This window comes from Felis catus, chromosome A1 (genome assembly GCF_018350175.1).
Source record: "Felis catus isolate Fca126 chromosome A1, F.catus_Fca126_mat1.0, whole genome shotgun sequence".
NCBI classification, from domain to species: domain Eukaryota; kingdom Metazoa; phylum Chordata; class Mammalia; order Carnivora; family Felidae; genus Felis; species Felis catus.
In genome coordinates, this window is record NC_058368.1 from 99,728,966 (window position 1) to 99,752,488 (window position 23,523).

Genomic DNA, 23,523 nt, shown 5'->3' on the forward strand with positions numbered 1-23,523 from the left:
TCTTTAGAGAAAACATTGGCCCCTCTGAATACCCAACACTGAACTACCCATTATTTAACTGAATTTTATAAAAACTATTTGGAAAAAAATTTTTTGGAAAAAAGTGGTAAGATTTGAACCTTATTTTGGTTAATAAGTAGTTTTCAGAAAATTTGTTTTATTTCATATCATTTGAATGGCACAAAATTATTAATAAATAGCACATAAAAATAAATTTGGCATAAAAATAAGCCAAAAATTCAATGATGAGTTAAAGTTTATAAAATTATATAGACAATCCTTTGCTCAAATTACTAGTTTAAAAAAAAGTTTTTACATATTTCAGCATTAGCCTAGGGATAATCCTGAAAGGATTTAAAGTGAATTAATTTAGGGACACTTGGGTGGCTCAGGCAGTTAAGCATCTGACTTCAGCTCAGGTCATGATCTCACAGTTCGTTGGTTCGGGCCCCGCCTCAGGTTCTGTGCTGACAACTCAGACCCTGAAGCCTACTTGGGATTCTGTGTCTCCCTCTCTCTCTGCCCAGTATCCTGCCCCCCAACCCCTGTTCATGCTCTGTCTCTTGTCTCTCTCTCTCTCTCTCTCTCTCTCAAAAATAAATAAAACATAAAAAAATTAAAATAAACCAAATTAACATATAGATTGAAAGGTTTATAATCACAGGATAATTTTTGAGCACTAGAAACAGGCAGATGGGGTTCCTAGATGGCTTAGTCAGTAGAGCATACAACTCTCCATCTCAGGGTTGTAAGTGCAAGCTCCACATTAACTGTGGAAATTATGTAAAAATAAAATCTTTAGAAAAATTTAAAAGAAAAAAGAAACAGAAAGACATAATAAAGGCCAGCAGCACAGGACGCAATATTCCACATTATTCACCATAAGGGAAATGCGAGTAAAAACCACAGTGTAATACACTGCCCTTATCCTAGGACTATACACAAAATTTTCAAAGAAAATGGAAATTACAAGTATTGGTGAGGATGTGGTAAAGTTAAAACTGTCATACACGACTCGTGGGAATACAAAATGGCGCAGCCTTTGTGGAAAATAGTTTGATGGTTCCTCAATAAATTAAGCAAAAGCAATTGCCATGTGACTCCGCAACTCCATGTTCAGTTACATACCCAAAAGAACTGAAAACAAGTGTTAAGACAAATATTTGCAAACAAACATTCACACCAGCACTATTTACAACTGTCACAAAGTAGAAACTGGGGCACCTGGGTGGCTCAGTCGGTTAAGGGTCCCACTTTGGTGCAAGTCATGATCTGATGGTTTATGAGTTCAAGCCCCACATCGGGGTTTGTGCTGACAGCTCAGAGCCTGGAGCCTGCTTCATATTGTTTCCCTCTCTCTCTCTTGCCCCTCCCCCACCCACACTCTGTCTCCCTCTCTCAAAAATAAACACTTGAAAAGATCTTTTTAAGCGGAAACAACCAAAATGCCCATCAATTGACACACAGATAAACAAATATGGTATAGCCATACAACTATATTCAACTATGGTTGAATATATATAGTCGAATACAGTTGAATACATACAACTGTATTCAACTATAAAACAAACCAAGTACTGATATATGCTATCAGATGAAGGAAGCTTGAAAACATACTAAGTGAAATATGACGGATATAAAAGGTCACATATTGTACAATTGCATATGCATGAAATATCCAGAATAGACAAATTCACAGAAGCAAACAACAACAAAATAGATCAATGGTTGCCAAGGCCCACTAATAGAGGGAAAACAGGAAGTGACTGCATAATGGGTCCAGGATTTCTTTCTGCGGCGATGAAAATGTTCTGGAACTACGTAGAGTAGTTGTTGTATAGCCACGTGTATTTATTATATGTCACTTAATAGAACATTTTAAAATTGTTAAAATGGTAAGCTTTATCTTATGTGAACTTTATCATGATTTTTTAAGTATTAGGAAAAGAAATAGAATGAGGAAAACAGGTGGCTTCAAATGAAAGTAATTATTTCCAAAAACAAAAGTGCATTTTTTTTCCCTCTACACTCCATAGCAGTTGCTAGAAACATTCCACCCTTGAATCTTACTGATGTTCCTCTTCATAAGTTCCATCAGTGTCACACTTCCTATGGTGCCCTTTCTACCTGCAAACCCAGTGCTGGAACTAGCACAAGTCATGTTAATTTTGTGGTGCTTGACAGAGTCCATTCTTTACCATATTTGTCGTTGACATAAGGTGTAAAAGAGACAGCTTTCAAATACTTATTTTCATTTTAATTTATCTACTTCGAAAAAGGTAAGTGCTTTGGATTATTGAATATTATCTCTTTAAGCTACTTTTAACAGAGGATTAAAAGTGATGATTCCTACAACTCTCCACTCATGACTCCTTTTCACCCTTTTCTAGAAGCTAAACGTTACAAGTAAGCTTATTAGTTATTGTTTTGTGCCATCAGCAATGATCTCATATATGACGTTTAGCCTCAGACTTAGCCCCTGAGATGTTCAGTAATCATCTCTAAGATACACAATGACACTCATTGTAAAGTACTGCCCATCTTAAGAGGGAGAAATAAATGATTTTATTGATATTTACAGATATATTGGCCATTTAAATAAATTAGTTTGTTCCATATAAAATGTCACGCTAAACCACAGTGACTTAGAGCCTCAAGCTGCCATGATGCTGGTATTTAAGACTTTAGGAAATTACTGTTAGCCTGAGGAAGGGAGACATACAATCACCAGGATCCATATCAAATGCAAAGCTCTCGCCATCTGGATGCTAATATAAACTTCCCTGTGGGACATTAAAGCTTAACCAATCATGTAAGTTCAGGCAAAAGGAAAAAAAAATAAAAGGGACAAAAGATTTTTTGGCTGATTCAAAAAACATACCATCTAGTTTTCCAAAACATGCTATTTAGATGATTAATATTACACAGGAAAAAATTATGTTTACAATATGACTTCTAAGTGGATGAAGTAGCGAATGATGTAAATAAAATATGAAAAATGAAGACCTAAATTCCACACTACAAAAACTACAGTCTGAAAGATGAGTTAAGTCTGATCCAGAAGGATTTCAGAAACTGAGATGAGACTTTGGTTTTAAGGTATGAATAAAAGCAAATATGAAGAGAGGGAAAGGGCATATTGTCACAGAAGTCAGGCACCATAAGCAAAAACCCAGGTGTCAAAATCAAAAAAATCTGTGGGAATAATACTAGTTCTTTTTTTTGTGATTTGTTTGCTTGTCTGTTTTTAATGTTTATTTATTTTTGAGAGAGAGAGAGCAGGGGTGAGGCAGAGAGAGAGGGAGACAGAATCTCAAGCAGGCTCTGCACTGTCAGCAGAGGGCTGGAACCCATGAACTGCAAGATCACGACCTGAGTTGAAATCAAGAGTTGGAGGTTTAACCAACTGAGGCACCCAGGTACCCCAATACTAGTCAGGTTTGACAGAAATCAGGTGGCCATGTTGGATACAGTAAACAATAATAAAGAGAGAAAAGCAAGGCGGAGCCAGAATATGGAGTTCCTTCGATGCCCAGGAAAAGTTTGAATACATGCAAAGGAAAGTGGAAAAATGTCAACATCCTTTGACCCTGGCTGCTGGCTGTCACCCTAGGAGGATGACCTGGTTTCAATATGCAGTGTAAAGACAGAAAATTGTAGAGCCAATTGTAGGAAACAATCTGGATGTTGTTAGAGTGAGTTAGTTGAGTAATCCTGAAGACCAGAAATGTAGAATGAATGTGCAAGTAGAGAAAGTGCAGATTCAGGAGCCAACAAATGATAATGCATCCCGACGGAGCAGGTGAAAGGAAGAAAAGAACTAGAGAGGCAACAGAGATGTCTAGCTTGAATTCCTCTGGTAGGAATAAGAGCGGGAAGGCAACTGAGGTGAATTTTGTCAGTGTCAGGCTTGAGAAGTCTGTGTAGATGGCATTTCAAGAAAAAAATACTATCTTCTCCACCACCCTCAAAATATTTCAAAGGTAAAACAAGATAATAGGTATGAAAGTGTTTTCCAAGCCTACATATAGCTTATAGGTAAATATAAACATAGTTTATATTAAAGATGTTTATTATTATCTTTATCATTAACAATTACAATATGACAAGGCTGAGATTCAAGGAGGCTCAAGTTTAGAAAGACTAGTGGTGTGTCCTTGGAGATTAAAATGAAAACTTTGAAGAGAGTTGAGTTTCCTTGGTAAAGTGGATTTAAAAAGAAGAACAATGGGCTCATAGTGTCCAAAGTTCAAAAAAGAACAAATGCCAAAATTTCAACTAGAGATTTAGCCTTGTAGAGCTGGGTAGAGGTTTTGTTTTCCCTGTCACAGAAGTTAAATTTGATATGAATCAAATTCAAAATGTAAACATAATGGACAACCCAATACATTCCAACTTTTTAACTCTTACGTCTGTCATATACACAGAAACACCTACACACAGAGAAAGCACAAGCAAACAAACACACAAAATAAATAAATAAAAACCCCAAATGTGACGTTTAATGGTGTCAGAGTGCACAAAGCAAAGATTTCACTTTATTTTCGATCACCCTTTATGAAACTACAATTATGATTACATTGAGATTTTGTGGTGTGTGTGTGTGTGTGTGTGTGTGTGTGTGTGTTATCTGAAGGTAACAGCCAGGGTTCTGTGAGATGTGTTTCTTTGCAGTAAAGAGTATCTCATTACAAAAAAAAAAAAAAATACACTATCAGTGTGTCTAGGGAAAGAGGAAAGGAAACTGCTAAGGAAATCCCTTAGCTTTGATAAGTAAATTAAAGTAACTAAATACTATGGAGACAGAGATAATGTCTTACATGAATTAATGGTTAAGAAAATCAATAGTCTATAACTTTTGGGTTAGTAGCAAGATTTAATTTAAGGCTTACAGCAGAACAAAGTTGTTTTGCACAAAATTCCTCTCAGAAATAGATTGTCTTTCTGAAAAATAATTCGTTCAGATTTGTCCTTTCTCCACACCAAGACACATTATAATTAAATTATCAAAAGTTAAAGAGAGAATATTAAAATTCAGCAAGATGAAAACAACGGGTTACATACAAGGAAACCCTCATATGACTATTAAGCTAATCTTTCAGCAGCAACTTAACAGGCCAGAAGGAGTAGAATGAGCTATTCAAAGTGCTAGAAGGGGAAAACACTTACAAACAAGAATACTCTACCTTTGCAGGTTATCATTCAGAAGTAAAGTAGAGATAAAGAGTTTTCCAGACAACTAAAGAAATTCATCACCTCCAAACTGGCCTTACAAAAATGTTAAGGTTGAAAAGGAAAGGCATAAGGAGAATAGAAAGGTAAAAATCTTACTAGTAATGCAAAAGTAGTAGATTAACTGCTTATAAACCTGATATGAAGGTTAGACAACAAGAGTAGTAAAAGTAAGCATAACTATAATAATCAGTTAAGAAACATGCAAAATAAAAATATATAAAATATGACATCAAAAACATAACACATGGTAGGAGGGAGAATAAAAACGTAGATTTTTAGAATGCATTCAAATTTAAGATGCTATTAACTTAAAATAAGTTGTTTTCAAGGGGCTTAGTCGGTTAAACAAGTGATCTTGATTTCAGCTCAGGTCATGATCTCATGGACATGAGACTGAGCCCCACATCAGGCTCTGCGCTGACAGCATGGAGACTACTGGGGATTTTCTGTCTCCCTCTCTCTCTGCTCCTCCCCCACTCACTCTTTCTCTCACTCTCTCTCAAAATAAATAAACATTTTTAAAAAATAGATTGTTTTACATATGATGTAATATGTGAGCTTCATGGTAACTACAAAGCAGAAAGCTATAACAGGTACATAAAATGAGAAAGGAAGCTAAATGCAACATGGAGAAAGAAAGAAAGAAAGAAAGAAAGAAAGAAAGAAAGAAAGAAAGAAAGAAAAAAAAAAGGAAAAAAATTTATCAAACCACAAGGGAAGAGAGTAAGGGAAGAAAGGAACAGGGAGGAACTATGAAAATATCCAGTCAAAAATAAAAATAATGAACAAAATTGCAAAAAGTACATTCATATCCACAATTACTTTAAATGTGTATGAACTAAAATCTCTAATTAAAAGACACAGAGTGGCTCCAGAGGTGTGATGGAATGTCTTGATGTGAAAGAAAAATTGCATCGGACCCTTGTTTAAAAGAGCAAAAAAAAAACTTCATTCAAAGAAATTGCAGTAGAGATCAGGACTATTACAGTGGGGCAGAGGCAAGGAACTCCACTCCACTGAAACAAAAGGTTTTTGTGTTTAAACACTAGGGAGAGCTATAGGTTAGTGGAAAAGTACTAGAGAATGTTGGTCAAAGTGAGGAGGCCATCCTGTTGGCCAACTGGTTCTTATCAAAGTGAAGTTCCTACTCTTATAGTCTGAAAGGCAGGGCTGTCTTTCTTGAGGTTTACCTTTCAGTGGGAAGGTTCCCAGGTACTCCTGGGTTGTAAAACTGTTGAGAGTCTGTGAGAAGTTGTACATCTCAAAGAGAAAGAATTTACAATTGAAAGTTCACTTAGGTAAACACTCCTAGAAAAGGAGGTCAGGGGCCTATAATCTAGAAACCTGTCTAAAATTTAGCGAAGCTGAGGGGAAGAGTAACGTTGTCTTCTTGGTCAATAGACTTAGAGAGATACCAGAATCAGGACTGGGGCACTGGAAGACAACTGGGAAAAGTCAGGAACTACTTCTTGCAAAGAATATGCTTTCTAGTTGTCCCCATGTATAAAATGTGTTCCTCTATATTGTCTCAAATTCTTTATTTTGCCTTACTATACTTACTGAAGGTACATCAACAAAATTCATTTGAGCTATCTAGCATTCTTTTAAAATCCAAGTTTTTTAAAGTTTATTTATTTATTTATTTTTATTTAGAGAGAGAGAATGAGCAAGGGAGGGGCAGAGAGACGGAATCTCAACCAGGCTCCACACTTACAGTGCTAAGCCCAACTAGGGGCCAGAATTCAGGAACTGTGAGACCATGACCTGAGCCAAGATCAAGAATGAGACACTCAACCGACTGAGCCACCCAGGCACCCCAAAGTCCAAATGTTTTAATCTCAAATATTCAAGAAAAGTAAAGAGTACTTTATTAATATGAACAGAAAATTATAAATTAGTTCTCAAAAGACTCTGTTGAAGGCAATAGAGAGAGATTCTAAAGCCTTGTTCAAATTCTGACTTCACCCTCTATGATCTAAATGACCCTGTGCAACTTTTCACACTACATTATTTGTTTCCTAGTGTGTAGGAAAGAGATACACAATATTTAAATATATTAAATATATTAAATATTAAATATATTAAATATTTAAATATTTAAATATATTAATATTAAGTGCTTAGAAGTACACCTGAAAGAAAAGTATTACCTATTTTTTATCTATTTCAAGAAATGGAATAATTTTTATAATATCTTTCTAAAACCAGATAAATAAAACCTCCTTACATATGTTTTAAATTGAATTCTGATTCAGGATGATTTGTTGTTTTCAGTTTGCTCTTTGGAAGTAGGTCCTATTTTCTCTGTCATAAATTATCTAAATTTAGATAAAATTAGAAAAAAATCTTACTGAACTAAATTGGTCATATGTCTTCTGACAGTAATATCGTATTTTGTTGGGTATTTACCAAACAATTAACCCAAAGATATATATGTATTAAAATAATATTTCCTTCTAAGTCATAAATGCAACTGTATAACTGTGAAACAAGACATATTTGTGGCCAAATGGACTTTAAACAATTTATGGTTAAGAAAGAAGGCTGCCTTCCTATATTGCCCTTGCCAGAAGGTGAAGTAATAAATTCTTTTTCAGGCAAATATGTAGCACAGAAAGACGATACATCATTGTAAGTAGTACAAATAATTAGAATTTAAAATTACACATGAGAACAGTGATATCACTAACATAATGGCACAGGTCATTCCTGACTTCACTTCCTTTCATAAGAACAACCATAATCTCTTCAAAAACAAAACACCATTGAGAGAATCCTAGAACAAGAGAGTGAGGCTGAAGCACCCCTGGGGCCACATAGACCTACACAGACTGCATTAGAAGGGTAAGAGATGTGGCTACATGTTGGCCACACTGCCCTTCCCCCAGGCCAGCACAGCACCACCTAGAGAGGGCTCCCCTGAGACTCAGGTTCCTCCAGAGGGAAAAGAAAACTCAGAAGGGACAACCAGCCCCCTCCCTTTGTAGAAGTTATGGGTCCCTTTGTGGGGGATTCCTACTCTGATCTTGCGCCACAGAGATTATAGGGGAATCTGTGGGCTCAGCCACTGGGAGTCTGACTGTGAGAGACAGCGAGACAGGGACTCGCAACAACAAGCACATGGATCTTGGCAGAACTTAACATGCAGTGCCCAAAGTAGTAATCCCAACCAGAAGCTATGTTCATCTGCAGAACCAAGTCAGGGGATGTACTCTGACCCAGAAACTTGATGAGGTGCAGATTTGCCTGATTAAACGAGGAGTTCTCCTGGCCTTTGAGCCCAGTTTACCCACACCCACTCAGGGTGCTGAATCATAGCCCCAACCACTGTGGAAAGTGCCTTCTAGCCTCATCTGACCCCAAGGGCTAATGACAACTCCTGGAAAGTGTGCAGCTCGGTGGCAATCAAGCTAAGAGGCAGATGAGCAGATAGCAGCATACCAAAGCAATACCAGCATAGAGGCTCCCCATGCTACACACTGACAGAGGATTAACTCATAGCCCATGCTGACTATGATTAACTCATAGCTGCAGGCCCCCCCAACTGGTGAGACTGGAAAGAGTAGTTTAGAGCATCCTCTCCTCGCCCACCTAGGCAAAAGAGCTGAAGCATAGTCCCATCCACTGGGAAGAGTGTCTTCTCAACCCAACTGGCCAAAAGAAGTGGTAGAAATGCCTGAAAAGTGTACAGCCCAGTGGAACAGGAACTCAGAGAAGGGCAAACAGAGCTAATAGTTTGCAGAGTAAAGCCAGGGACCTTGTTTAGCCAGAGACCTTGTGGCGTGGGTCAGTTTGAGTTAATGACAATAAACTAAGAGTTTTACTGGTTTTGGAACTGCTTCTCTGAGAGCAGGGAATCTAATCTGTAGCCCTTCTCATTGCTGAATGCAGCATTTAGTTTTTCCAACCAGGAAAACTTATCAGAACATACAGAAAGCTGTGTAACCCATTCAACAGCCCTACATGCATTGGCCTTTTAACAGAGAACACATTCTGGGATTCTACCACCTGCAGAGCAAAAATGCTAGCCTCTGACCAAGAAATTCAGGGTGGACTTAGGCCTGATTTGAGCCTTCAAACAACAAACTCTTTAGTCTCTGAGTCCTGTCCTGCTGCCATGCCAGGGAAGGGAAGCTAATTCACAGCTATATCTGCTACTGAATATAGCCCATATTCGTGACCAGAGAAGCCACACAGACATGGAGCCCTTCCTAAAGACTCATATAGGTAGAGAATCGAGCCAGCAGTCCTATCCAACTTTTCTCAGCCAGTAGCACATCCTCCCATCCCGTCCCTAGAGCTTGATTAGTTGCCACCCTCAAATAACCCATAATAGACCATAACCACCCAAACACATTGCCAGCACACACACACAGAAAACTAAACTGAACTGACTGGTAAAGAACTGTTTCTGCCAAGCAAACCTGTAAAGTCTTTTACAGGAGCCAGATTATTCAAGTTCACAGATCCAAAAAAAAAAAAAAATCAGATAATTATGACACCATCAAAGTAAATTAATAAAATTCCAATAATTACTGTAAAAATATAAAAATCTAGAACTTTCAGAGAAAGAATACAGAATAATCATTTTAAGGAAATTTAATGAACTACAGGAAAACACAGATACACAACTAAATGAAATTAGGAAAACAATGCATGAACAAAACGAGAAGTTTTATAAAGAAATAGCAAACTTCCAAACAAACAGAAATCCTAAAGTTGAAAAATACAATAAATGCAGTGAAGAATTCAATAGTTTCAAAAGTAGACTGGATGATGTGGAAGAAAGAATTAGTGACCTGGAAGATAGGACATTGGAAATTACCCACTCAGAAGTGAAAAAAAAGGGGGGAGGAGGATAAGAAAGATTAAAGTCCCTATGGGAAACAAACAAACAAAAAAAAGAAACACTATTTTCAATATGGGAATTCCAAAGGGTGAAAAGAAAAAGAAAGAGACAGAAAGTATATTTAAAGAAATAATGGCTGATAACTTCTCTACATGGGGAGAGAATTGGACATCCAGAACCAGGAGGCCCTAAAGATTCCAGATAGGCTAAACCCAAATATGACTACATTAAGATATATTGCAATTAAATCATCAGGAGTCAAGACACAGAAAGAATTTTAAAAGCAGCCTGACAAAAGAGAATAATGTACCATTTATGTGCATTAAAAGTAAACAAAACAAAACAAAACACTAATTAACATCATAAAAACACAAAAAGTTTGATTATATCAAACTTAAAAGCTTTTTTTACAGTGAAGGAAATCAAACAGTGAAACAAAAAGGCAACATACCAAATGGAAGAAAATATTTGTAAATGATGTATCTGATAAGGGGTTAATATCCAAGATATATAAAGAAACCATTCAGCTCAACACCACCAAATTAAAAAACAAACAACAAAACCCAAGTAATCCAATAAAAAATGGGCAAAGGACATGAATACAGTTTATTTCAAAGAAGATATACAGAAGGCCAACAGACACATGAAAATATGCTCCACATCACTAATCATCAGGGAAACACAAATCAAAACCACAGTGAGATAGCCCTGATACCCGTTAGAATCACCAGTATGAAAAATACAAGAAATAATAAGTGTTGACAAAGATTTGGAGAAAAGGAAACTTTTGTGCACTGTTGGTGGTAAAGCAAATGGTTACAGTGGAGAACAGTATGGAGTTTCCTCAGAAAATTAAAAATAGAAATACCACATAATCCAGTAATTGCACTTTTTTTTTTTTACCAAAGAAAATAAAACTACTAATTTAAAAAGATATACACAAGACTATGTTTATTGCAGCATTATTTAAAATAGCCAAGATATGGAAACAACTCAAGTGTCCATCAATACATGAATGTATAAAGAAGATGTGGTATAATATATGCAATGAAATAACATTCAGCCATAAATATGAATGAAATCTTGCCATTTGTGAGAACATGGATGGACCTAGAGGACATATGCTAAGGGAAATAAATAAGAGAAACACAAATATACTATTGCATCTATATGTGGAATCTAAAAAAACAAAACAGGGGCACCTGGGTGGCTCAGTTGGGTAACTGGTTGAGTCTTGGATCATGATCTTGTGGTGCGTGGGATCGAGCTACACATTGAGCCCTGCGCTGACAATGCAGAGCCTGCTTGGGTTTGTCTCTCTCTCCCTCTCTTTTTGCCCCTCCCCTGCTCATGCTTGCTCGCTCTGTCTCTCTTTTCTCAATATCAATAAATAAATAAACATTAACAACAACTAGAAAAAAATGGAACCTTTGGCTTCTGGCAGAGGCAACGTGCTCGCCCCAAACTAGCACTTGCCTGGAGACTCTGCTGCTCTGGAAGGTTGTCAGCACTCTGTTTAAAAAATAAAATAAAGTAAAAACCAAAACAAACAAACAAACAAAAAAAACAAAAACAGGATCATAGATACAGAGAATAAACTGGTGTTTGCTAGAGAGGACAAGAGTGAGGAGATGGATAAAATAGTTGAAGGGGATTAAAGGGAAAAACTTCTGGTTATAAAATAAAGAAATCAGAGAGAGAAAAGCACAGCATAGGGAACAGTTAATATTGTAATAATGTTGTATGGTGACTATACTTATCATGAGGATCATTGAGTAAGGTATAGAAGTTTTGAATCACTATGTTATATACCTATTATATTACCTATATAATTACCTATATATTACCTATATAATTATTATATACTACCTATTATATAATATATAACTATTATAACATTACATGTCACCTATAATTCAATTAAAAAATCATGGGATAGGGGCGCCTGGGTGGCGCAGTCGGTTAAGCGTCCGACTTCAGCCAGGTCACGATCTCGCAGTCCGTGAGTTCGAGCCCCGCGTCGGGCTCTGGGCTGATGGCTTGGAGCCTGGAGCCTGTTTCCGATTCTGTGTCTCCCTCTCTCTCTGCCCCTCCCCCGTTCATGCTCTGTCTCTCTCTGTCCCAAAAGTAAATAAACGTTGAAAAAAAAAAATCATGGGATAATGAGATGACATATTTAAAATACTGAAAAAAAGCAACTGACCAAAAGACATGAAAACACAAAAAAAGACAGAAGGATAAGAAAGAGGGGGACAATGAATCTGCAAAACAACCAGAAAACAATAAAATAGCAATAGTAAGTCTTAATCTATCAATAATATTTAAATGTAAATGGATAAAATTCTCCAAATAGAAGCTATAGAATGACTAAAAGAAATTAAAAAAAAAATATATATATATATGCAACAATATACTGTCTACAGAAGATACACTTTACCTTTAAATACACACATAGACTGAGAATAAAGGGGTGAAAGATATTTTAAGCAAATAACAGCTAAAAAAATAAAAGCAGAAGAGCTAAATTTACATCAGTTAAAATAGACTGCAAACTAAAACTTGTAAAATGAGACAAAAAATGCTATTACATAATGATCAAAATATTAAGAAAATATAACAATGTAAGTATTTATGTGTCCAACATCAGAGCACATAAATATATAAAGCAAAAACTAACAGAGTTAAAGGGAGAAATAAATGACAATACAACAATAATTGAGGTCTTTAATACCACATTCTTAACAATGGATAGACCATTCAGAACTAATAAGGAAACAGTGAATTTCAACACTATAGACCAAACGTACTTATCAGCCAATATACAGAACATTCTATCCAAAATACCAAAACACACATTCTTCTCAATGACACATGGAACATTTTCCAGGATAGACCATATGTTAGGCCACAAAATAAGTCAACAAATTCAAGAAGAGTGAAATCATACCAAGGATTTCTGTTATCATAATGGCATGAAACTAGAAATCAATAACAAGAGGAAAACTGAAAAGTTCACAAATACATGGAAAGTAAACAACACTCTCCTGAACAACCAAGGGATCAAAAAAGAGATTACACAATAACTAAAAACAGTATACTGAGACAGAGGTGCCTGGGTGGCTCAGTTGGTTAAGTGTCCTCATCGGGCTCTATGCTGACAGCACAGAGCTTGGAGCCTGCTTCAGATTCTGTGTCTCCCTCTCTTTCTACCCCTCCCCTGCTCATTCTCTCTCTCTCTCTCTCTCTCTCTCTCTCTCTCTCTCTCTCTCAAAAATAAACATTAAAAACATTTTAAAAAGAGTATACTGCGACAAAAATGCAAACACAACATACCCAACACACCAGAACTCATGTGATGCAGCGAAAGTAATTCTAAGAGAGACGTTCATACCAATAAACACCTATATCAAAACACAAAACAGATTCCAAATAAACCACCTAACTGCTTTAGGAACTTGAAAATGAAGAACAAGCTGAGCCCAAGGTTATCAGCAGAAAGGAAATAATAAAGATTTGAGCAGAAATAAATGAAATAGAGAATAACAATAACAATAGAAAAGATGAACCAAATTAAGAGTTGGCTCTTTGAAAAGATAAACAATATTGACAAACTCTTAGCTGGACTAACCAAGCAAACATCTTAAAAAGACCCAAATCAACAAAATTATAAATGAAATAGGTGACAGCATAACTGATAACACAAGAAATTCAAAGGATCATAAGAAGCTGCAATTAATAATCATACAACAAACTAGGCAACATGGAAAACCAGAAAAATTCTTAGAAACAAAAAACTTACCAAGACTGAAACAGAATAAAATAGAAAGTCTAAGTGGACCAATTACGAGTAAGGAGATAGAATTAGTAGTCAAAAATATCCCTAAGGAGAAAAGCCAGGGACCCTCTAGCTTCACTGGTGAATTTTAGCAAATTCTAAAATTTCTAATTTCTTTAGATGTTCTAAAACATCTAAAGAAGAATCACCAATCTTCTCCAAATTCTTCCAAAAATCAAAGATAAATGAACATTTTCAAAACTCATTTTACAGGACTACCATTATCCTGATACTACAAGTGAAAGAGTATACTACTAGGGAAAACAAAACAAAACAAAACAAAACAAAACAAAACACTACAGGCCAACATCCCTGATGAATACACAAAAATTCTCAATAAAATACTAGCAAACAGAATTCAGCAGCCCATTAAACGGATAACACCACATAATCAAGTGGGATTTATCTAGTGAGATGCTAGGATCTTTCAACATGTGCAAATCAATCAATGAGATACATTACATTAATAACACAGTGAAAAAATCCATATGATCATCTCAATAGACACAGAAAAATTATTTGAAAAAATTCAACATCCATTAATGATAAAACCCTTAACAAATTAGGCATAGAAAGAACATATCTCCACATAACAAACACCATATGTGAGAAATGTTAGCTGTGGAGCTAACATCATATTCAATAGTGAAAAGATAAAAGGTTTTCCTCTAAGATCAGAAATAAGACTAGTGATCCCACTGTTACCACTCCTATTCAACATGGAACTAGATGTCCTAGCAAGAAATGGAAACAGCAGTTACCAGAATTGGAAAAGAATTGAAACTGTCTCTATTTGAGGGGACATGATTTTACATATAGAAAATCCTGAGGACTCAACAAAAAAACTCTTAGATTTAATCAAAGTCTTCAGTAAAGTCACAAGATACAACATGAACATACAAAAATCAGTAGCCTTGCTATACACTAAGAACAAAATTTTTGTGACAGAAATTTAAAAGTCAATCCCATTTACAATAACATTGCAAGCAATAAAATATTTAGGAATAAATTTAAGTAAGGAGGTGAATGAGCTCATGCTGAAATCTACAAGGCATTGTTGCAAGAAGTTGAAGAAGACACAAATAAATGGAAAGGTATTCCATGTTAATAGAACAAAAGAATTAACACTGTTAAAATGTCAATACAGTTGACAAATGGGTGTGAACTGCATGGGTCCACTTACACAGTTTTGTTTTGTTTTTTTATAAATAATGTATAGCACTGTACATGTATTTTTTTCTTCCTTACAATTTTCTTTAACATTTTCATTTCTCTGGTTTACTTTATTGTAACAATACAATATATCATATATGTAATACATAGAATATATAAAATATGTGTTAATTGACTGTTTATATTATCTGTAAGACTTCCACTCAACAGTAGGCTATTAGTAGCACTTTGGGGAGTCAAAAATTATACATGGATTTTTGACTGCATGAGAGTCATGCCCCTAACCCCTGTTTGTTCTAAGATCAACTATACCACCAACACCATGTAGAGATTCAATGCAATTCCTATTAAGATTCTAATGGAATTTTTTACAAAAGTAGAAAAAAAAAAACACTCCTAAAATGGATATGGAACCACAAAAGACTGTGAGTAGCCAAAGAAATCTGTGGAAGAAGAGCAAAGCAGAAAGTATCACACTTCCTAATTTCAAGCTATACTATAAAGCTAAAGCCATCAAAACAGTATGGTACTGGCATAAAAACAGACAAATAGACCAATGTAACAGAATCAAGAGTCCAGAAATAAATCCTAGCATATATAACAAATTATTATTTGACAATGAAGCCAATAATACTTGATGGAGAAAAGACAGTCTCTTCAATAAATAGTGCTGAGATAATTGGATATTCACATGTAAAAGAATAAAACTGGACCCAAATCTTAAGCCACTTCACAAAAATTAACTCAAAATAAATAAAGACTTAAGTGTAAGAATTGAAACCTCAAACCCATACAAGGAAACATAGGAACAAACTCCTTGACCTGGGTCTTGGTAACAGTTATTTGTATATGACTTCTAAAACATAAGAGACAAAATAAAAAATAAAGTGGGACTACATTGGACTACAAAGCTCCCGCACAGTGAAAGAAATCATCAATGATGTGAAAATACAATCTACAGAACAGGAAAAAAATATTTGCATACCATATATCAGATATGGTGTCAACCTAAAAAAAAAAACAAAAACAAAAACCACATAAAGGACTCATACAACTCAAGAGCAAAGAACAAGTAATCTGATTTTAAAATGTGGGCAAAGGATCTGAATAGACATTTTTTCAAAGAAGACATATAAAAGGCCAACTGGTACATGAAAAGATGCTCAATAGCACTAGTCATTGGGGAAATGTAAATTAAAAGTGCAATGAGATCTCATCTTATGTCTGTTAGAATGGGCATCAAAAAAAAAAAAAAGACAAAAGATAGAAATGCTGGCATGGATGTAAACAATAGGAAATCCTTGTGCCTTATCAGTGGGATTTTAAATTGGTGCAGCTACTGTGGAAAAGAGCATGGAGAATTCTCAAAAATGAAAAATAGAACCACCATATGGTCCAGGAATTACACTTCTGGGAATATGTTCAAATGTAATGAGAATACTATTTCACAAAGATACCTGCACTCCATGATCATAACAGCATTATTTACAATAATTAAAACACGGAAATAACCTAAGTGTCCACTGATGGATGAACGAATAAAAGAGTTGTTATGCAAACACACACAACGTATGTACATACAATGGAATTTTATTCACCCACAAAAAATGAGAAAATCATACCATTTGCAACAAGTGGATGGACCTTGAGGACAATATAATAAGTGAAATAAGTCAGATAGTGAAAGACAAAAATTGTACAATGTCACTTATGAGGAATCCAAAACACTAAACTAATAGAAAAAGAGATCAGACTCATGTGTTACACAGAGGTGGGGTTAGGAGAAGAGAAAACTAAAGGAAGGTAGTCAAAAGGCGAAAGTTTCCAGTTATAAATAAATAAGTATATATAAATAAATATATACTAGGGGTATAATGTCCATTGTGATGACTATAGCTAATGCTACTGCATGATGTATAGAAAAGTCATTAAGAGATTAAATCCTAAGTGATCTCACCACAAGGAGAAAATATATATTTTTTATTCTTTCTTCCAACACACACACACACACACACACACACACACACACACACACACAAATGGCCAACAAGCACATGAGAAGATACTCAATATCACTAATCATTAGGGAAACGAAAATAAAACCAGGAGGTATCACCTCACACCCTTTAGGATAGCTACTAACAAACAGAAAACCACAAACACTGGTGAGGACAAAGAGAAACTGGAACCCTCACATACTGTTGGTAGAAATGGAAAATGGCAGAGCAAGTGGGGAAAATGATAGCAGTTCCCCAAAAAATCAGAAACAGAATTACCGTATGATGCAGGAAATCTAGGTATTCACTCAAAAGAATGAAAAGCAGGGTCATGAAGAGATATTTGTACAACCATGTTCATAGCAGCCTTATTCACAATAGCTAAAACATGGAAGCGACCAAAATATCCATGGATGCATGAATGGATAAGTAAAATGTTGTATATACATGCAATGAAATATTATTCAGCCTTAAAAAGGAAGGAAATTGTGACACAGGCCTACAGCATTTGTAAATCTTGGGGACATTATTCAAAGTGAGGTAGGGCAGATAAAAGGATAGTCGCTATATGATTCCACGTATATGAGGAATGTAGAGTGGTCAATTCATGCAGATAAGAGACCATAATGATGCACTGGCAGTGCAGAGCCTGCTTGCGATTCTCTATCTCTCTGCCCCTCCCTCTCTCTCTCTCTCTCTCTCTCTCTCTCTCCCTCAAAATAAATAAATAAATAAACTTAAAAAACAAAAACAAAAACAAAACCAATGGGCCGAATAAAAACCATGGTCTATAAAGATAAGACCATTGTCCCCAGAGATAAGAATGGCTTTTATATTTTAAAGGCTTACAAGAAAAACAACAACAACAACAACAAACAAAGAATGTGTGACAGAAATTGCATGGCTTGCAAGTAGGTGGCCTGCAAATCCTAAAATATTCACCATATGACCCTTTGAAGAAAAAGTTTGTCAACCAACCTCTGCTCTATAGAGTCTAGAACATAGGTGGAGCCCTAAATTTAGCTTTTATTTCAAGGCAATTGCCTGACTTAACACCCGTGACTTATGTTTTGTTTTCTGTTTGTTTGCTTGTTTTTGTTTTCTTTTCTTTTTAATGGACTCTTAGAACCTTGAGGCAAAAAAAAAAAAAAAATGCAGATACTGTCCAAATTGTAAAGCATATTAGGAGAATGCCCAATCCAAAAGATAACATTATCAGAGTAAGGGAGTCCTGGAAACACAGGTGCATACACAGGGTGCCACAAAGAAAATGGTCTACCCCCAAAACCGTCACTGACTAAAGAGGAATAAATCCCTCCGAAGGATTTGCAACCTTAATTCAGCTTTTATATGTTTGTAGCTTGAATCCATATAACCTGAAAGGCCTGAAAAATCTCACAGCGAGAAGTTAGTATCAAGTGGCCCTCTTTGGCAAGGAATATATTCCAATATCTTGGCAGAAGCAAACGTAAGTATGCTCTACAAGGACCTCTCTTAATTGAAGAATCAGAGAATTCTCATGGATGGGCTCTGAATAAAAACGACCATACATTAAAAAAAAATCATAAAACACCTAGGCTTAATGAAGAAGATAGTAGCAAATGACTTATAAAGACTTAAAATACCAGCATTATGAAACAGAACATAAAGTAAGTATGCTTACTATGTTTTAATCCACAAAAAATATAAGAAGCATTATAGAGAGCCAGAAGCCATAAAAGTTAGCCCACCTTGGTGGTAACTGATCCATGGAAAGCACCCCAGGCATAGGTATCTGCTAAAGCCTACCTGCACAATCCAGGAGGTTCCCTCCTGTCCCTGGGGCACCTCTCCACTCAGCATAACTCTTGCCTCAGCACCCACAATAGATAAGAGATGCTGTCATTTATTTCTTGCTGGTATGTGTGAGGTGCTTCTTCTTCCTAGATGGTATTACCTGCATATTTCCCACCTCCTTCTAGGAAAACCATTAGATATTCTAGAAGGAGGTGATCTGGTCTTGTGATGGTTGAGTACCTAGTGAGTTCTCTGTGTATTGTCTAGTAGGTACTGGAGTAGTTGTGTTGGCTGCGGACAGCTCTACTCTCTTATCACCCTCAGCCCCAAATTCCTGACCAATCTTGAAACAAATGATAGGAAGGTGGGTCTAGGGGTCTGTGGACATAAACATCATCCACAATTCACTGTATGGGAAAGAAAAAGGACTCTAGATATAAAAAGCGGAAAGGGATTTATTATGAAAAATTAAGGATAAAAGAACAAAATCTAGTTTGTTTTTAGTCTAGACTTTGCAGAACTGGATAAGGGATTTTCGAAAAATCCGTTTTGAGGCTTCTACAACAGGACTGGTCTAGACGGTTAAACCTGCCCCTATCAGGCCCCTGCCCAAAGACACTACAGCCCTAGGGCACATGGTCTCAACTCTTTAATGGACCCTTCACTTGCATTTACCATGAGATGCTCCCATAAGCAGATCACAACCTCAGGTGTACTTAAATACCTATAGAAACAGAAGAGATACAACTTCATTTTTTCCCATCCGTAGAAAAATTCTTATACCCAGCATTTTATATATTTATTCTTAAATTTGACACTTATTCCTTCTATAAAAGGAAAACCGCACAACTAATAGATAGATAGCATCGTAGATACCAACCATAGATTTATATAATCAAGTAACCATATGTTCAAGAATTCTGCCCTGGGAGAAAACCAACCCAGAAGTGAAGCTTTAAATGTTGTTTTCCTTTTTTAAATTTCTATTTTTTAAATGGTAATAGTGTAAGTGGATTTGAATGCCAAGAAATGGATGTCTCTATAATTAATGAGAAAAGAATAACTTTCACATTGCATTGGCAGAGATGTTTATGCTAATTTTCAATAATTGAGGAAGTGTGGCTAATAAATAATATTCTAAATTTAAATATCATTTTTGTCAATAGGTTTTGACAATGATACTTACATTACCACAGGAATCATTCAGCAATGCAGTGTCTCAAATAGCATGCTACAATTAGCTTTTTGTTGCTGTTTTTCTTCTTCTTCCTCTTTGTTTTCTTAACACAAATTCCGAACTAGATATCTGTGACAGCAGAGTCATTACCTGAAAAAAATTCAACTCAGCAAAGAGAGAGTTTTTATATTGAGAAGTCAAATAATGAAACATTTGTCATTTCACTCAGACATGTCAGGGACACACCATTTGCCAGTCATTGTAGTAAGTGATGATAGTGTAGAAATGAGCCAGGCTCCTTTCTTTTTCTTAAGGAAATGGCAGCCCAGCACTCTCACTGGAAGATTCATAAACAAGTGAAATAGTAAGTCAAATAGATAGCCTTTAATTGCAACATGCACAGAGGAAGGGTAACAAACTCTGGCTTCCAGTCTTGAAGAACAGAGAAAAATAATGGCATCCTGGTTTCAGATGTTAGCATTCTCCGTAAGTAAGTGGCTTGAGTGCCTCAGAGGGAAAATCTAGAAAGGCTATTAGTACCATGTCACAGCGAGAGGCACAGGGATTTGGTGTTAACTCCTGCCCCATGACAAAGGCTTACATGTTTGTAGATCTAGCCATAATTACCTCGTGTAGAAGCATAATCATTATGGAAAGTCCAGTTCTACTATTAGCTGCCTCATACAAGGTCCAATAATGGATGAAGGTCAGAGACTGTCTTCTTTTGCCTCACTTTCTTTTATCTCTATCAAGACTGCATTACCAAACATCTACTCCTCAACACTTTCCTCTTTCATACTTATTTCGAATAAGAACTATTCAGACAAACTAGGTTGGGAAGGGCATCATCTTGGGTCCCCTAAGAAATAGATGCCAAGATAGAATTAGCAATGTAGGAGATTGAATGTAATGTCTATAAAAGATATAAGGGGAGGGAGAAAGAGTAGGCAGAGAGTGAGTTTAGACCATGATGCTGGTCTAAAAACTGCCAAACATTATTTTTTTTTAATTTTTGAAATGTTTATTTATTTTTGAGAGAGAGAAAGAGAGACAGAGCATGAGTGGGAGAAGGGCAGACAGAGAGAGGGAGATACAGAATCCAAATCAGGCTCCACGCTCTGAGCTGTCAGCCCAGAGCATGACATGGGGCTCGAACCCATGAACCATGAGATTATGACCTGAGACAAAATCTAGAGTTGGACGCTTAACCGACTGAGCCACCCAGGTGCACCCCTGTCAAACATTTTTTAGAGTGAAAGTTCTCTAAGACCAGAAATAGAGCTTGACGTTGAGAAAGTTTGTAATAAGCACTAGCTGAGTAACAGAATAAGCGAGGTTTTGGCAGGGAGGGAAAGTGGGAGAGAGAAGTAAATGCCAAAAAAATAAGTAAGTAGCAATTAGTATTGATGCTGTCACAATGGTTGGGAGGTGGCTGAAATAAAATTTACTGAATGACTCCTTCTGAAAGCAAGGCCTTGTGGTTTTTTAGGGAAATTAAAATTGGTCTCTACCATTGCCAGAAGTTAGTAGTAAGCACTGGTTGATCATCTACTGAGTACACAATGTGGATGAAAGATCTGACCACGTGAAAGATTCATTGAGGTAGAAGAATAATATACTTAGAATAATAAGGGTCCTGGGAAAGCAAGGGAGTAGAGTCATACTCTAGTTGTTCTCTTAGTTAATGCTGTGCAGCAAAAAAAACAAAAACAAAAAAAACAAAACAAAAAAACAAAAAACAAAAACCAAACAAACAAACAAAAACCATTATTGTATAAAACATGTCCTTTTTATTTTCTTCATAGATTCTATAAGTTGGGGATTCAGGCAGAATACAATAGCAATGCCTTGTTTCATTCCATGATATCTAGAACTTCAACTGGGCATTATTAGAATAATACTGAAGTTAGAATTCTCATGCATTTGCCTCTGTATCTCAGGATGTTCTTTTTAAGATAATGATTTTTGTGCCTATACTTATAGGGTCTACTGTTCACTACTTCCCACTTTGTTTTCTGATGTTGATTTCTTTCACTATTCAGGACCACTCTGAACAGCTATCTGCCCTTGACATGAATAAAATGACTCTTTCTGAATACCCAGTAGTCATAGTTGGGAATGCTTCAACGGGTAACCAAGTAAAAGGGCCATTAACATTTGCCCACATGTACTGTGGCATTTTCAACACAAAATGTCATTATCGTTTAAGCCCCTATGACCTCTACCATTTCCATTTTTTGCCAGTAATCTCTATGGATTAAATGGTCTTTCTACAGAAGCTGTATTAATTATCTCAAGTCATCTATTATGGCTCTAAGTGAAAGGGAAATACATATCTTCTCAGGAGCCTCTCAAGAATGCTTTGGTAATCCTTCTAAAGAATGCAATTTATAAAGGCACTGATTTATTTTTAATAGTCAAGTTCCATCCTTCTTTTGCCTTCTTTCAGCAAGGTTGGGGAACCTGTTGCTTTTTAAACATGTCCTTGTTAATGTAATTTAAACACTGCAACTTTAGGAGTTGGCATTTTTATTCTGGTTGTGAGTCTTTATTGCCAGAGCATAATATAGGTGAAGATGTCCACTGAAGGAATCAGGAAAGGCTGCTATTACTGTAGGTGAATTGTGAAAATATGCAAGACTAAGTAAAATACGGTTCAATTTATACAGAGTTTGAAAGGATGGAAAAAAATAAAGTAGACCAATCTTTTTCAGGAGGGGTCGAGTAGATGCCATGTTCCTTCTCTCACAGAACTTAGAGTCTCCTATATTCCTCTGCCCTGCTACCCTTAGGATAATCAAGAAATTCTTATTTAAACATTAATAGGTGTCTTTTCATTAATTCAGATTTAATTAATGTCATCTTTCCGGCCCTGGCTCCAGAAGATCTTCCCATTGGCCTCTCCCTTTCCAAGAAATAGAGAATAACTATGCACTCATCACAGCTCTTCCTGTCTGTACTGGTAAAGAGAATATTAAGATCTAAGCATCTGTCTCAACTGAAGCCTCTATCAGTAAAACATGAACCCAAAAGAATCATTCTCCCTAATTTTTTCTATCTTTTTTTCTATCTTATGACATGCAAGCCACACTATCTCTGATACACTGGCCACAAATGATAAGATCAGAAGGTGGTACCAAAATCAAGGGCAAAGAAGCCCAGGCTGGACGTGAAGAAGGCTGCCTGTCTCTGAAGTGACTTGGCCTAAATTCTGCCCAATAGGGGTGCTGTATATGTAATGGTGATAAACTGACCCAATTCCTTGGGCTTATGACATAAAAATAAGCACCAGACCATCCCCATCAGTTTGTTTCTCTAAAAGCTATTGTACAGCTCAATGCTGGGAATGCTCAGTTCAGGAGTGGTTATCAAAAAGGGGGCTATAATTTGTATCATTTCTTGGTCCTTCATGGTCATTATGTAGCTTTGCAATAAGTATTGTCTCAAAGGAATCCCAAATAAGATTCCCCCTCAAAACCCT

At 36.1% G+C, this 23,523-nt stretch overlaps 1 long non-coding RNA gene across 1 annotated transcript; it reads left to right on the forward strand.

The window, feature by feature from the left end:
- Positions 1 to 1,926: 1,926 nt before the first annotated feature.
- Positions 1,927 to 23,516, forward strand: LOC123385547. Its single transcript, XR_006598316.1, has 3 exons — positions 1,927 to 2,279; positions 18,450 to 18,557; positions 22,889 to 23,516. It is a non-coding gene; the product is annotated as an uncharacterized LOC123385547 (long non-coding RNA).
- The last annotated feature ends 7 nt before the right edge of the window (positions 23,517 to 23,523 follow it).